The 15,367-nt window shown below is 34.4% G+C and overlaps 1 long non-coding RNA gene across 1 annotated transcript; it reads right to left on the bottom strand.

Moving 5' to 3' along the window:
- Positions 1–1,361: 1,361 nt before the first annotated feature.
- On the bottom strand, positions 1,362–3,486 carry LOC105628637 (uncharacterized). Its single transcript, XR_016322592.1, has 3 exons — positions 3,369–3,486; positions 2,306–2,377; positions 1,362–1,572 (listed from the first exon to the last, which is right to left on the bottom strand). It is a non-coding gene; the product is annotated as an uncharacterized LOC105628637 (long non-coding RNA).
- Positions 3,487–15,367: the final 11,881 nt, after the last annotated feature.

The raw sequence follows: 15,367 nt of genomic DNA, 5'->3' as shown, positions 1-15,367 counted from the left end.
ACTAAATAAAAACTAATTAAAGTAATTAAAAAATACTAAAAATCCTAATAAAACTACATTAAAAATAATATAAAAATACCAACTATCAATCATTATATCAAAAGTGAGTGACAATTAATTTCTTTCACATATTAAAAAATAAATATAAAATTAATAAATACGTAAAGATTCAACAAATTAATCTAGTGCCTGATTTTTTAGATATAGGGCGTGTTCGGCAAAAGATTTTAGGGGAGTGTTTAATGTTTTGAACTAGACAAAACACGATTTCTCTAAATTATTATGTTCAATAACTTGATATGTAGAGTAGCTTTCAAAGGTCTATAGAATGTTTTCTAAACGTTATCGTACCTTACATTTAGTATTTCACTTTTTTTACTAAATTATTTTTACAACCTTATCTTTATCCTTAATTAATATAAAATCCTTCTGTTATCACATTAAGTATGTTTGACTTATTTATATTTGATAGTAGAAGAAAAAAAAACCTTATGTATGTATTTGTATTTAAACTCAAGCAAATATTAAAAATTAAAAATGTTGATCCCCTAAAATATTAAAAATTTCCCATTTTATTTATATAATAGTGAACTTTTCAATTTTTGCTCCATTAAAATTTGAAAATTTAGGTATTTTGGAGTCAAATGAATATACATGTTCTGACTAATATCACAATGTCACACCTTACCCTACTGTAAGACATGGCATATCGCCCGTAATATAATTAATAAGCACTTAATTCTTATAAATGCTTACTAAGTATACTACAAGGGACTTAATCCTTTTAATTCCTTCATTTTTATATCTTGTAGCAAAATAATTTAGTTATTAAATATATATAACTTCTTTTGGTAGATATTAATCTCAATATAATTTCTTAAACATATTATAAAAAAAAACATAAAATAAAATGGTTCCATAACCCATAAGTCCATGGATGATTTAATTACATATTGGAGTCCTGTTCAAATCTTAGATACATAATAGAAATTAATTACTTTAATAGACTATAAATTTTCAAATTCATACAATCATAATTTACATGAATCTGCTCAAATATACATAAATGATCTGTTAATGTTTAATACATCATACATAATTAATAATAAGCACTTAATTCTTATAAATGCTTACTAAGTATACTACAAGGGACTTAATCCTTTTAATTCCTTCATTTTTATATCTTGTAGCAAAATAATTTAGTTATTAAATATATATAACTTCTTTTGGTAGATATTAATCTCAATATAATTTCTTAAACATATTATAAAAAAAAAATAAAATAAAATGGTTCCATAACCCATAAGTCCATGGATGATTTAATTACATATTGGAGTCCTGTTCAAATCTTAGATACATAATAGAAATTAATTACTTTAATAGACTATAAATTTTCAAATTCATACAATCATAATTTACATGAATCTGCTCAAATATACATAAATGATCTGTTAATGTTTAATACATCATACATATTCCAAAAGAAGTCAAATATACAATAGCTACATCAGTAGCATACTATCTACATCAAATAAAAATGATCCTCTCTTGGTTCTTTTTCCTTTCCTTTACCTGCGATAGTACAAAAGCAACTATCGCTAAGCATATGGCTTAGTGGTGTACTAATAAAAATAATAAGGAATGACAATTCATAAATCCACCATGGTAAAGAAAATAAGAAACAAAATAAATCAATACCATTTAAATCATCAATTCATAATATAGTCTTTACAGCTTTTATAGAGTCAATTCTGAGGGCCATCAATGTCTAATGTGCACATCTAGACCTGCTATCTACAACCTCAATCTGTGATATGATTTCAACAGAAGAGGGAGCAATCTACAACCTCAACATGGAGGGAGAATTTCATATCAATCATATATCATCTAGTGATGATATCCATGTTCAATCGATCGTAATATCAACTTCAACAAATGAAATGATATTCGGGGTAATAACCATATCTATATCAGCTGTAAGACTTTTAAACCATTCCATTTATGTACTAATATCAAAATCACAATGGACAACATTTCATTTCACAACCACTGCTAAAAACATTTAATCACGGCCACCCCTCATACTACAGATATCAATTGGCCAACGTCCTCCTCTTTCACAGTATAAGAATCATAAAATTCATTTACAAATATCATTCGGTCGTATGCTTTCAAAATAATCTTTTTCCTCTTTAAAAACTTATGAATATAGTTATAATTCATAAAGCAAATCCATTGAAAATATTTTGCAAAATCAATTTCATTTTGTTTAAATAAAAGTAGGAAAGGAATAATATACACTAACCTGAACTAGATGGCTCCCCTAGCCCTTTTCCTCTAGTAATCACCCTCTCCTCAACTCCCTTTCTCTCAGCAGCTGTAGCATGATATTAATACTCACATTAAGATCATACTACACAATGTACACACATGCACTTCTATAAGAATGTAAATTAAGCATTAGAATGTAGTCTCATGCTTTTTCTTTCATTTTCACTATACTTGTCCAAGTGTTATATGATCTGAGTTTAAGCATGAAACACTTCATATCCAACACTTAACCACATCCTAGACACAAAATACTAACAACGAAAACAATAGAAGTGAATAGCATGCTAAATTCGTTCAAGGTTTATGAAATGCAGAATTTCAGCATTTGAGTAGCTGGCATTGCGTTGACTATATCTTGAATTCCCCATATTCAATTGCCCTGAAATTTTGACAGCATGTTCCAAACATCTTAGGGTACTGTTCTGGAAAATTTCATAATTTTTAAAGCTCATTTGCATTTTTAAATGACATAATTATAGAATCTGAAGTTCAGTTTTTCTCATGCTGAGCAGCCTGCATTGATTTACTTATAACTCCATTTCCTTTTATCCAACGGCCTTTAAATTTTAACACGACCTACCCAACATCTCAGCCTATCTCCATATCAAATTTCATAAATTTTGGAGTTCATTTGCTTAGTCAAATAGGTCAATTACAGAAGCTGAATTTCAGGCAGCCCAACTGTAACATGTCCAACAATAATTTATATATGTTTAAGCATTCTCACCTCACTTCCAGCACAAATTCATGCAATCCAACTCTTCTATTACTTACATAACATCATAATATAAGAATATCAGAATTCCTAGTTCATGGCATATCAAGAACAAACTCAAAATCATCCATCTTGGTGACTTATGCAACTTAGACTTTGAATTCATGCATAACTACTTTCAATCATCTTAAATCACCTTAAAATCACTTCTCATCACTTCATCTTCACCAAATCAGATTACACAAACAAGCACCTCACTTCAAAGTTCATGGAATTCAAAAAGTAATCCATAGAAATGAAGGAGGAAGTGAAAATAACTAACCTTTTCTTAAGAATTACTTGAAAATTCTTTGATTTTCACCTTCTTTTTGCTTGGTTTTGACTCAAAACCCTCCTCCTCTCTTCTTGAACGACCTGAACTGCAAAATGGGTGGTAAGTGTCGTGCTTCTCTTCACTTCTTCATAAAAATTATATAATAAACTTTATTAAAAAATTCCTTCCATGTCCTTTAATTGCAAATTGCACTATAATCCTCCATTTTGTTTTCCCTTCATCCTTTGGCACTCTAATCTTTTTAATCACTTTACTTTAGTCCTATTAGGTATAAACCAAGTGTATTTAATATTCTAAACTCCACTTGGTAAAAATCGTACGGAAATTACCGTTTTTCAGGCTTTTCAGGTAAAATCGTGCTTTACCGAGAAGTCATTCATCTTTCAACTCATTTTTGATTTCCTTTAAGCTTTCACATGGATTTGTAAAGATCAATTAATGTTTCATTTAATTAATATTAATATCCTCAATCTATAGTGTTTCCCATTATTTTAAGTTTTCCTTTTATTCGGATAACCGAATTCATCGAAAAAGCTAAAATAGAAAGAACTACAAAATTAAGGATATTACACACAATATTTAAATCAATGTTGCAACAGATTCTATAGGCCATGAGCACTGAAGATTCACAAATGATGGTGGTCACAGCTTGGTGTCTATGGAGGGCACGAAATGACCTTGGGCAGAATGGTGTGGTGGTGGATGCTGCTCAAGTCTGTTGCTCGGCAAGACGTCTCCTTCATGACTGGTGTTCTACAACTTAGATCACTGTGCAGTGTTGATAGGCAACAAGATTTGTTGCTCGGGTGTGTCTGGGATGGCACGATGAGTTGGTTGCAGATGGAAAGGCTTCATCATGGCCTTACATTCGAGAATTTAAGAATGGTGGGCTTTAGTATTGTGTTTGAAGAAGAGGAAAGAAATTTTTTTCAAGATATTTCTTAAGGCCTTTGTGATTCTTATAAAGATCCTCTAATTGTTGAAGCTTCGGGTCTTCGAGCATGTTTATTGTGGCTTCAAAATAATTTGCTCTCTCCAGGATGTATTTTTACGGATTGTCAAACTATCCTTTATGCTTTGAACTCTTCTAGTTTGGATTTCTGAGTTTGATATAATTATTAATTATTGCAAAGACTTGCTAGCTTCTAGGTCAGATGAGTCTATTGGATAGATTAGTAGACAAGCTAATATTGGAGCTCATATGTAAACTAAAGCTTCATACTCTTTTGCTTGGTTCCAAGTATGGAACTAGGTTCCGCAATGTTTGTTACCTTATTATAATTAATGCAAAATTTTGATGTTTTGCTTTAAAAAAAAGGTAATAAAAATGTGCCATTGATCTAAACACATCAAATGGACTTGGCAATTTGTCTATCAAGATTTTCTTTCCTTTTTTTTTTATTTCTCCTTTTTAATGAAAATTGATCGATTTTTTTAGTAGCATTAAAATGAAAATTGATCGATTTGTTTTTAGTAGCATTAAAATTTATGTCTTGTTGTTTAAATTAAGAGATCATTTGAAATTTACAAATCAATGAAAATAAAAATTATTTTTAAAATAAAAATCTTCATTTTAATTAGTTTATTTTATAGGTTGCATAAACCGAATGAAAATAAAAAATCTCTATTTAATTAGTTTAGTTTATAAATAGTTGCATAAACCGAATCTAGATAAGTCTAATCCTATAGAGATAATTTTAATAATTATCAACACATGTTAGCATGAGAAATAGAGACAAAACTTTTTACTTCATTTCATTCATATAATTTTAAAATTCATCTCTTATGTTACAATATATATATATATATATATATATATATATATATATATATATATATATATATATATATATATATATATATATATATATATATATATATATATATATATTTCAATTTCAATAGCAGTTAAAAAGATTGGAGCACCAAGAGCCTTAACTGTGATTAAGCCTTAAGTTAGATTAAGCTGTCCCTGGTAATAGGATTTGGATATCGGTAGTTTACACTTAACAAAAATAAATTCTAATTGTGTTTTCATTCTGAGATAATGATTTTATTTTAAGCCTCTTAAATTTAATACTCCCTCCGTCCCACTTTATTTGCTTATTATTCAATTTTAGGATGTCTCAAAATGTTTGCGAGGTTTCTAAATTTATACATGTAAATAATTATTTTTCTCATGATAACCTTTATGATCTTTCATTAAATGAATGACTTTTATTAATATCTTAATGAGTTAAAGGTAAAAAAGGGCAAAATAACTTTTGTTGACTAAATTCTTAATATGCGTGTTTTGTCAGACCATGCAAATTAAATTTGAAGGAGGGAGTATCGCCTATTAAAACTTAATCAATAATTATGACATTAATTACATGATTTCAGGTACAATTAGCACAAAATTCATTTATAATACATGCATTGTAATAGTATTTAGCAATTATTCAAATGAGAGTACAAGAATGAGCTATAGTTTTCAATCTTATTGATATTTTTTCAGATATTTTTAGACATTTATTTTTTTCATATGATTTAATAATTTAGGAATAGAGAAATACTATTTCAATTTAAGTATAGATGGAAGGAGGATGGTGAAGCTGGAGTATTAATATAATGAAACAATGATACTACATCAGTATTATGAATTGAAATGACAATTCGGCAAATTAAAAATAAGACATCTACTTGCTTCTCCTTCATTACACAATATATCTTACTATACACTAAAAACTAGTTGTATTTATGAATCATGCGTCTAAAACTTTATATGTTTTCTCCCATCAAAAGGAACATTGCCGAAATGACAAATTACAATTTGAATTAAACTGATGGAAAAAAAATCAACCTTATGTGTAAACATAAACAATTTAGTTCAACAAATTACATAACCATGTAACTAGACATCTTAATTGGGGAGGGGACATGAATACACTTTGCATGCATTCAAATGAAAGAGGAACAACTTCGCTTGATGGGTTTACTACACGAAGCCGGACATTGCTTTCACACCTGCTTCTCTCATTTTCAGCAACTTTTCCATCCGCCAAATTATCCATTGCATTTTTTGCAACTCTACACCAACAAAGTTATTCGCATAAAACTAAATTAATGTCTTATATATATATATATAATATAAATTACCAATTGCCTAATCATTATAAAATGTAACTTATTTCTTTGCAACATGGGCACGACATAAACAAATGTGTAAGGTGCAAAAATTATCATATGTGCTCAACTTTGCTTTGAAATTGCTTCTCCTTCCTTAAAGGAAACAAACTGTCTTGGGGGCTTACAATAATATTGCATCTCTGAGCGGTATTAAGTACCACTGTCGGTGCATAAATCATTTCTTACATCATATTCATCAAATATTCATCGCCTCTTACAAGATCCATTATCATTTTCTTTGCGATGACAAATTCTTAGGATGGCAACCTCCTTCAATTTGGAAACTCTTACCCTTTCCCATTGTACCTCATCAGCCTCCAATGGATGAGGCTTCCCATATCTGATGGGCAAGATCTACAAATCATAACAACACAATTGGTAATGATTGTATCTATATAATTTCCATCTGATGTGTACATCATGGGAATACAATTATTCGAATTTAACCATCAATCTATGAACATACTAACCTCTCTATTCCATCGCCATTCTGCACATCGGATGCAATGACTTCTTGTAAATCGGCTCTATTCCATGCAAATATCTCGAAAAAACATTCCACTTTATAGGCCTACCTAGGTTTACATTATCTATATAGAAAATCTATAAAACACAAATGAATATAAATTGTGAAATAGTAACTGCACATGAACCCTTAAATTCACATTCTAATTATTGCCAACATGTAAAATCTACATGATTATGCCATATGATAAATGTATACAGCTACACATCACTTAATTTGACAAAGAACATAATTATGCGTTAACATACGTTCAGAAATAATACACATCCTCCCAACCCGCTTGCCTTCCTAGACTTTCGCACTGCCTTCTTAAATCGTTCAATGCTTTTAACAAGCCATTTGATAGGTCTTATTTTTATAGTATTTTTAATATTGGTTGTATTAGAATTTTTAGTGTTTTTAATTACTTTAATTAGTTTTTGTTAGATTTATTTATGTTTTTAATTAAGTTTCCGTGATTTTTGATAAGCTTGATTTGAAAGGTTTTTAGCAGGAAAATAGCAAAAATTTGCATCAAAAAAGGTTGGAGCTGAAATATGGAAATAAAAGCTCAACATAGCCAAGTCAGTAAAGTACACGGCTTAGCTGTGTCAAACGCCACGGCCGAGTCTACAAGAAAGTTGAAAATTCAGGTGAGTTGAATTTAATTATTTAGCCCATGTAGATTTGAAGCCTGGGCGTGTCTTGTGCATGGAGCTGTATGAGAATAATATAAGACTTACATTGTTTGAATTCCAGCGTTATTTGGTCAAAGAAGACTCCTAATAGGAAATAAATACAATACAAAATTAGTTTCCTACTCAAATAATATTTCTTCCTAATTAGGACAGCTAGTTTTCTACTCGAATTCAAAGACACCCTTTGAAGTCTATATAAAAAGAAATCTCTATACTAAAAGGGGAGATTCACATCACATCCATTATTCCTTTTCTCTACATTGTTTCTCTTTATAAGACTTCAAGCAATCAGTTTGGAGATCAAGATTCAAGGAACCGCTACAAGCCAATTGTCGACTAGTTTTTATTTCTAAACTCTCTTCTTATCTTATTTTCAATATTCATATTGATTATGAGAATATTTACAAGTTTATTTGGGTTTAATTTATTTACTATGTTGAACTAAATTCATATACTAGGGATTTGATGTAGCTTAATTTTGATTCCAATTTATGATATTAGATTTGCTTTTCCTTATTCATGATATAATTTATTATTGCACTTAATACTTCCAGGCAGAGTTTCTCCTCTAGATTGATTTATTTCATCAATCACTATCAGGAGAAGGGTTTTTAATACGAAAGAGGTAATAAATTATATGAGAATAATAACTTGATGTGAAAGCTTTATGGTTTGACTCATGGGGGTTTTCATAAGTTAATGACCTTAGATTATAAATTCATAAATAAACCATAAAACTTAATGATTTAATTCATGTTTAATTGCGTTAGTGGAAGATAGGTAATTAGACCAGGTTAAAATAGATAACAATACATCGGGAGAGCTTGTTAGTAATTTCAGGGTTGTTTTCCCTACTTGAACAATTAAAATTGATCATCAAATACATAAAATAAATTGGATAGAATTAAGTGAAGTCAAAATCCCTAATAGCTTTTAATCTTTGATTTCTTTTCATCAAATTGCCTTACTTGGTTTTTTTTTATTCTCTTTTATGTTTTTTAATTTAATTTCTTAATATAATTTTCCTTATTTTCGTTTAAATAATAGTAGTTCAATACAATTTTGGTACCTAGTATATAATTCTCGTGAGAACGATACTCTACTCACTCTTTACTATTTGTTTGCGATTTTGTGCACTTGCGAAAAAGCCTGTCAAGTTTTTTAAAATTCTCCAAACTTAAACCATTACTTGTCTTCAAACAATAAAACTAAAAACAAAACAAAAACAAAAAAACACAAACTAAATAAACTATCAAAGCTAGCTTAATGTGGTTGGGAACAATTATTCACAATCTCAAAAATATAAAAAATCATTAACATGATAATAATTGTTCAATACCGAATTCTTGCAAAAATTTAAATATTTTCTTGCAAAAATTTAATTATCAAGAAAAAAAATTCTTTATTTTAAACATGAGTTAATTGTGAACCCCTCCCTCAAACATCATAGGCATATGGATGCATGTGACTAAGGAAGAAATGCACGTGATGTGTGAGTCGCCACCTTGTTTAATTATTTTAGGGTAAACTAGGAAAAAACCCTAAGTGACTCCAATTTTAATTAACCTAATTATTAGATTAATTAACCCAAATGGTTAAGGCATGGTCTGCGAACCCGAGGTGGATCCCGAGACTATGTCATGCTGATGAACTAACCATGAATGAATGCTTTGCAGGGTGATTAATTTGATTTAGACCGATGAAATGTGATTTTTGACTTGCCGCTCGGGGTTAAATCCCAAACGTGCCTACGTACTTCCGTTTGAATGGAAGATCAAAGTCGACGTAGTTCGATAGGCCTCTTTTAGAGGGCTTTGAATGGGTATGCTTAATGCATAAGTGTGTGTATGCTTCGTGCATTTTGTTTAGGCATTTTGCCAAAGGATTGATTGATTCGTTTAGGCGTTCGTCGCCAAATGTGTTGGTTTTAAGGCATTTGTGCCAAAAACGGTTGTCGGGCGATTTGTCGCCAAAATCGTTGATTTTAAGGCTCTTAGCCAAAATGGTTTATTTAGGCGATTTTATCGCCGAAAGTTGTTGATTTTAAGGCTTTGAGCCGAAATTGATTGATTTTAAGGCTTCGAGCCGAAATTGATTGATTTTAAGGCATTTTACCAAAATTGATTGATTTTAAGGCATTTTGGCCAAAAAGTGTTGATTTAAGCAATTCGTTTGCTAAAATGTGTAATTTAGGCGATTGTCGCCAAAATGGTTGATTTTAGGGCCTTTGGCTGAAATGTGTCGATTTTGGCAATTAGTTGCCAAAAAAAACGATGTGATTTAGGCGATTGTCGCCAAGATGGTTGATTTTAAGGCCTTTGGCCAAAATTGATTGATTTTAAGGCATTTTGCCGAAAGATTGATTTTAAGCGATTCGTCGCTAAAAATGGTTAATCTCTTTTTTAAGCAATTTGTTTGCTAAAAAAAAATTGATTAGACAGTAGGCAATTTGTTGCCAAAATGATTGATTAAATGTAGGCAATTTGTTGCCAAAAAACGTGATTGAGGCCGTTAGCCACAATTATTCGATTAATTGGACCTTTAGTCGAAGTGTTCGAAATAAAGACAATTACACCATAGTTATTGATTAACTAGATATTTTTGTCGATATTGTCGGATTTAAACTTTAATACCACAATTATTAATTAACCGGGCATTTAAGCTTAATCATTTTTATTTGAGGCAGTTTATTTGCCAATTCAATGACGTGAATGCATTTATGCGATTATAGAATTGTTAGGGGTAGAAGAGAAATATGCATGAAGCGCTAAAATTAAATAGGCAGAGTTTCGTTTACATACCTGATTTAATCGACGACCGCTTCTTAATTCCAGATTTAAGCTCCTCGCTTGGGAAATATTAATTAATTTTAATTTATTTGATTTCAGTGTCCAAATATCACAACAAAATATAATAAAAATTGAATTAAAATGCAAAAAGCGGTAAAGAAGTCGCAAAGAGCGTGGGAGGGAGGAAGATCGTCCGTCAACACAGACAAGGGTGTCAAAAATAGGCTAAAAATGGCTTATTTATAGGCCAAAATTGGACCCAGGGCGGCAGGTGCCGCCGGGCTGGGCGGCAGCTGCCGCCCAGGAGGCGCGGCGGCTGCTGCCGCCTGGCTGGGCGGCAGGGGGCCGCCTGGCTGGGCGTTAGGGGGCCGCCTGGCTGGGCGGCAGCTGCCGCGCAGGAGGCGCGGCGGCTGCTGCCGCCTGGCTGGGCAGCTGTTGCCACCCAGGAGGCGCGGCGGCTGCCCAGGGCGGCCGCTGCCGCCGTGTGCGGCGGCCGGAGCTGCTGTGTGCGGTGGTCCCCCCTTATCTCACTCCAGGGGCTTTTCCAGGAGTTCCGGACCTCCAAAAATTATTCCGGGACCAGTTCTGCGATCCTCGTAATTTTCCGGACGTTTCAAGTACCATATTGGCATACTTTCGGTGAGTTTCCAAAATGGCCTCCGGTTCGGCCGGACTGTTTGCGGTCCGGGAAAAAACAGGCACTGTAGCAAAGTCAAATTTATTGTAGCAAAGTCAAATTTACTATAGCAAAGTCAAATTCACTGTAGAAAATTTTATTATTCACAGTCCGGGAAAACTGGCTTTTTGAGCCTCAAAATTTGAGTATTCACATTAATAAGGTCTTCAACACCAATAATTGTTCAAATTTGATAAATAAAAAATATGGATTTCACAAAAATCATTAACCTTTAAATAAGATGATGCTAATTATAAACTTCAACATTCCCATAGACAAAATTAGTCATTCCCTTTCCACAATTTAAATGCAACACAATTAGAAAAATCAAAAGGTCTTTTATTTAGATTATAATGCAGTTATGAATTTAGTTTAACAAATAAAAAGGATAAAAGGTAAACAAAAAGTATAAAGAATGCATAGTATCTAGATTTTCATTATATCAAAATAATTTTTTTTAACAAGGAAACATTACTTTGGAGTACTTTACTAGCAAAACATTAAAGATTTTTCGGTAAGAACTCTTCTTCTTAATATTAATACTTTGATAATAACTTTCGTACTATAATTCCCCAAACTAGAATTTTAATTACTTTTTATTTCATGGGGTGATCTTCTTCTCTCTCTTTTTTTTCTCTAATTGCTAGCGTCAATGAATTAACTCTCCTTTTTATTCTTTTTTTATGTTTTAATGTAGCAAAGTCAAATTTACTGTAGCAAAGTCAAATTTACTATAGCAAAGTCAAATTCACTGTAGAAAATTTTATTATTCACAGTCCGGGAAAACTGGCTTTTTGAACCTCAAAATTTGAGTGTTCACAGTTGCCCCCCACCGCCGACCATAAAAATGATTTATGGGAGTCGGTGGTTGTCTGAAACGCAAATTTTGAAGACGAAAATCAGACGCATCCAGAAGACCCGCCTCTTAGCTATTTGCTTATAAATAGCTTGAAAAAAACTCATTCTCATTCATTCTAACCTTTTTAAATCAAAGAGCTCTCTCAAATTCTCTCCACTTCTAAAGCTCTAAAACTCTCTTCCTTTATGGCTTCCTCTGATCAGAGCGGTGAGGATTACCTGGAGTCTCTGGGGATTTCCCTCGACGAGGTCAACCTTACGGTGGACGCTGACACTCACGCCTCCGTAACTGGCATCTTCGCCCAGGTAAGCTTCCTTTTACTTTTATTGTATTATTATTATCTTTTTCGGGCCTTAGGGGCCAAAATTGGGAATTGTAATTTTTCTGGCCTCAGTGGCCTGAATGTGATTTTCGGGTCTTAGGCCGAATTATGAATTTTGGGCCTCTGTGGCTGGTTTGTGAATTTTCAGGCCATCTGTGGCCTGAATGTGAATTTTCGGGCCTCTGTGGCCTGAGTGTGATTTTCGGGCCTTAGGCCGAATTGTGAAAATTTGGGCCTCTGTGGCCGAATTGTGAATTGTGATTTTTCGGGCCTCTGTGGCCTGAATGTGATTTTCGGGCCTTAGGCCGAATTATGAATTTTGGGCCTCTGTGGCTGGTTTGTGAATTTTCAGGCCATCTGTGGCCTGAATGTGAATTTTCGGGCCTCTGTGGCCTGAGTGTGATTTTCGGGCCTTAGGCCGAATTGTGAAAATTTGGGCCTCTGTGGCCGAATTGTGAATTGTGATTTTTCGGGCCTCTGTGGCCTGAATGTGATTTTCGGGCCTTAGGCCGAATTGTGAATTTTTATTTTTATTTTTTCTGCACTTACTGTTTTATTAGTATGCATGCTAGGGTAGAACTAAGATATTATCCTTAGGAACCGAGGAATAATTCTTACATTGCTTTACCTTCTAGGATCCTTATATTAAATTGGATGTGGGTGAGACCTCCATGTCCCAAATCCCGACCGAGATATTCGACCCCAGCCACCCGGTTGGAGCGATTATCAGTCCGTCCCATCTGGGTTACCTGAGGCATTTTGATGCAAGCCGAACTAGTTACAAGGAGTTACTGGGTGCTTTGGCCGAGAGATGGTGGGACACCACTAATACCTTTCATTTTCCTTGGGGCGAGATGACAATGACCCCTGTGGACTTTTCTGTGATCTCCGGGATCCCTTTTGGCACTCGGCCGATCGAATTATATGATGACTGGAGGACAGAGATCTCTCCTGATCGGATGGTGGAGTTGATCGGGATAGACCTGCCTCGGATTGTCGGGTTAGGCTCTACTCCAACTTTGAGCGTTTCCAGACGCTGGTTATATCTTCAGGCCTCCGGCATTTATGCTAGACACAGGCGGGGAGAGCTGACAGTGACTCAGGTGGCCAGATTCACGTTATTGCTGGTGTTTGCTTCGACCTTTTGGTCCAACAGGAAAGAGAAGTTCAATCCTTCTATCTTGAAGAGTTTGGAAAACCTAGCCCATCTTACGAAGTACGACTGGGCCGGTGCTATTTTGAGCCGTATGTATGATGACATGTGTGGTCTGAGTCGGAGCCACTGCAAACTCAGCGGGACCTACTACCTCTGGGAGGTAATGTGAAGGACATTCTATATTTTTCTGTTTTATTGGACCTCTTTTGACTCTTGTTTCTTCTCTTTTTTTTTTTTTTTTTTTTTTTTTTTTGGTAGACTTGGGCATTTGAGTACTTTCCTTACACTCGCCCCGAGCAGATTCGTGCTGATCTCGGATTGGGGCTGGTGCCTTTGGCTTGGAGATGGTACCGAACAAACCTTCATACCAATCGGCACAAGAACTCGCTGAAGGATCTGAGAGCCTTTTTTGATACTTGTAGTCTGGCGCAGGCATGTGTTTAGTAATTTTTGAATATGTTGAATAAAAATGATTTATTAACATATTTGCTTTTTTATAGGTTGAGGCAGGGGTGATGGCTACCCACCTATAGAGTTGGATTCAGGTCAACCCTCGTTTCCAGCGGTCGGATGCCCTGTCTCGGCGGAGGGTGGTTCTGTCGCACCCTGTTCTGAGACGATATTACTTGGGCGAGAGAGTAGACTTTCAAATAAGAGGCTATCGTTCTATCCCTTGTCCTCCCCCCGAGGATATGCGAGCGGGCAAGCATATCACTCTCACCGATGCTCATACTGAGGGTATTCCGTATGAGGAGTTCAGTTTGGATGGAGATTACACCGAGTTTTGCAGACTGTTTCTGATGGAACCCATTGGATCTCGGCTTGATAGTTTTCAGAGATTGGCACCTTCCCATCCGCTTGCCACCCATTCGTCTCGGGCTTCGGGTCCCTCGAGTAGTGCTCCAAGGAGGAGGCCTACGACTGATCCTTCTTCTTCTACTCCAGTTAAGGGTTCATCTCAAACCGGGCCTAGCCACTCGGCCGGTCATTCTAGGGCTCCCCGGGCCGTTTCAGAGGCTACCGAGTCGCTTCATCCAGACTTGGCCAATTTACGCCTTCCGTACAGGATTTCTTACCATACTCCTGACGTTCCCCTAGCCTTTCGAGAAGTTTCGCTGGAAAATGTGGATCGCTTGGCTCTGCCTTCCGAGGACATTACTGAGGTAAGTAAAGACTGCTAAATCTCTCACAAAAAGGATTCATAAGAGATTGATGTTGACCTGCATTTTTTTTTTTTTTTTTAGGTTCCTACTGGATTAGTCAATCAGATGATGGAACTGATACTCGGGATGCAGCAAGAACTGTCTTCATCCTGGACTCGGGAGGCCTATGATGATCAGAGAAGGCGGAGGTCCCGTCGCTGAAGCCATGGTTGCTAGATTTTTCCGTTCTTCTTTCTTTCTTTCTTGTCTGAACTCTTGTACTAAACTTTGACTATGCTTCTACACTGTACTTTTGTACTTTTTGTACCTGCATTCGGTTAGTACTGAAAATATGTATGCATGTTTATTGTATTTGAAATAAAATGGGACTTCATCATTTCGGCTTCTTTTTTTTTTTTTTTGTGGGGGCCGCTGCCGTCCTTATTCGGTGGCTGTTGCCGCCCTTATTGGTGGCAATTCGGCGGCTGCTGCCGCCCTTATTGGGTGCATTTTCTCTATAAAAACTGGTTCTTTGCTTTGGTTTTTCACTCATTCATTTTCTTCTCTCTTCTTCTATTTTTTTTTTCAAAAAATGAATCATTCTTTCAATCACAGCATGCACAGCTAGACTAGGAGTCTCTCCAAAGTCGAAAAGATCAACTTGGGGAGGTA

This window comes from Jatropha curcas, chromosome 1 (genome assembly GCF_041381405.1).
Source record: "Jatropha curcas cultivar XTBG-Jc1 chromosome 1, XTBG_Jcur_1.0, whole genome shotgun sequence".
In the NCBI taxonomy this organism is placed as follows: Eukaryota; Viridiplantae; Streptophyta; class Magnoliopsida; order Malpighiales; family Euphorbiaceae; genus Jatropha; species Jatropha curcas.
Note: the sequence above shows the minus strand (reverse complement) of the source record. Positions and strands in the feature narration are given on the sequence as shown.